The sequence below is a fragment of the Pinus tabuliformis genome, chromosome 6, assembly GCF_031772625.1.
Source record: "Pinus tabuliformis cultivar Carrire ecotype Pingquan chromosome 6, CPIR1, whole genome shotgun sequence".
Classification (NCBI taxonomy): Eukaryota; Viridiplantae; Streptophyta; class Pinopsida; order Pinales; family Pinaceae; genus Pinus; species Pinus tabuliformis.
In genome coordinates, this window is record NC_142292.1 from 1,393,182,831 (window position 1) to 1,393,185,217 (window position 2,387).

A 2,387-nucleotide genomic window follows, 5' to 3' on the forward strand; every position below is an offset into this window, starting at 1 on the left:
CAACAATAATGGAATGTGCCAATCATCACCAATGCCATCTTTCCCTTCCTATACCTGTTCATGAAACACTATATCCCTGCTTGCAAATGTCTTATGAGACTCATGATTGAATAATTTATATGCTTTGAATTCTGTGCCATAACCAACAAAGATGCATCTAACTACTTTAGGGCCTAATTTCTTCCTATCAGCTTTGGGTATATGGGAAAATGCTTTTGACCCAAATACTCTTAGATGGTTTACTGTTGGTTTAAATCCATATAGAGCTTCAAAAGGGGTTTTGAAGCCAAGATACTTGGTAGGACTTCTGTTCTTCAAATATACAACAATGTTAATAGCCTCTGCCCAAAAACTATTAGACAGACCCTTACCTTGTAACATGCTCCTTGCGCACTCCACCAAGGTTCTATTTTTGCACTCTGCAACTCCATTCTGCTGTGGTGTGTGTGGCACTGTATACTGCTGAACAATCCCATGAGATTTGCAGAATTTCATGAATTCCCTTAGCTTGTATTCTCCCCCTTGATCAAATCGGATAATTTTTATGCTCTTACCAAACTGTTTTTCCACCAAGGTTTTAAATTCTATAAAACACTAGAAAGTCTGAATTTTCTTGTTCAAAAAATAAACCCATAAATATCTAGTGCAGTCATCAGTAAATAACAGAAAATAATATGCTCCTCCTAGCGACCTTGTCTGCATAGGTCCGCATACATCAGTGTGCACTAGTTCTAAAATATCTGTTTCCTTCCTCCTATCATGCACATGAAACAGTTCGCTATGCATTTTTCCTAAGGCATAACCATCACAATTTAACTGAATATTACAAAAGATAGGGAGCCCCTCAACCATACATTTCTTCCGCAATAACATGAGGTCCTGCAAATTCAAGTGACCAAATCTCTGATGCCAGAGTTGTTCTGTTGTCGATCCTCCTACAACCATGGCTTGCTTTGGTATACTTTTTGCATCCAGTCTGTATAGGCTTCCAACTCGCATGCCTATTGCAACTATTTCATTCCTGCAATCCTTTATCACACAATGAGTCTTAAAGAACTCGACTTGCATATCTTGATCAGCCATCATGGATACAGATATCAAATTTTTCTTAATTCCAGGTACACATAAAACATTTTTAAGGTGACTAATTTTTCCATTTCGTAACTTGACAGAAATCACCCCATAACCTTTAATCTCGTATCCACTATCATCTCCTAGGTATATTTTTGATCCATTTATACTTTCTTCAAGACTATCAAAAAATTCCTTTTTACCTATCATGTGAGAGGATACTCCGGAATCGACATACCAAATATCATCCTCATTAGATGCTGAAAGGGCACAGTCGACTGTGAATAGTGAAAATTCATGACTGAAGTCTTTATCTTCTTCTTCAACAAAGTATCCTCTGTGCTTTGCATTTGCCTGCTTCCTCTTTGCATCATCAACCTGCTTCTTATAACATTCACTCTGTATATGACCCTTCTTTCCACAATAATAACATTTCTTTTCAGAATGATTTGCAAGCATACCTTTATGTGAATGTGAATTCTTATGTGATGTTCCTCCTTTCTGCTTTGATTGCTGCTGTGACTGCTTTCCTTTGAATGATCGTCGTTTCGCCATCAGCGCAAGATCATCATTCTGGGGGTTCAGGTTCTGCCGCCGCTCCTCCTCTTGCAGCAAGATCCCTGTCAGATCTTCAAATGTGGGCGCTTTCTCCCTTGCCGCCAATCCAGTAACAAACATTTGAAATTCATCACGCATCCCGCTCAGTGTGATTGAGACGAGATCAGAGTCAGACACTGTCTCTCCGATGGCCCCCAATCTGTCTTTCACATCTTTAATTCGCGCAACAAATGCAGTAGCAGTCTCCCTTTCATCCATCCTCATTGAAAATAGCTTGCTTTTAAGCGCCATAATTCGACTAGTGTTCTGGGTCTGATACAGGCTTTTGATGGTCATCCAGATCTCCGTGGATGTTTTACAGTCTTTGATGTGGGGGATAACACTGTCCTTCACGGACATCTTCAACAAGACTTTGGCCTTGTTCTCTCGTTTTTCCCAATCTTGCTCCTGTGGCCCTGCGTTCGGCTTCTGCTCATCGCCTGTAACTATGGACCAAGCATTCGCACCCTCAAGCAAGGTCTGGATCTTAAACTTCCAATTCGTGAAGTTAGATCCATCAAGTTTACCAGACTCGTGAAGGTAAGATTCCATCGTATTACTCATTCTGATCAGATTTGCAAAATGAGTCTACCCAACAACAAAAAACAATACCTGTCAGATTGATCTGTCACCTCTGCCACCGATCTACAGTGTCTGGCAATCCTGCTCCGATGAGAAAATTCGGTGTTTTCAATACAGATTGATCTGATCTGCCTCTC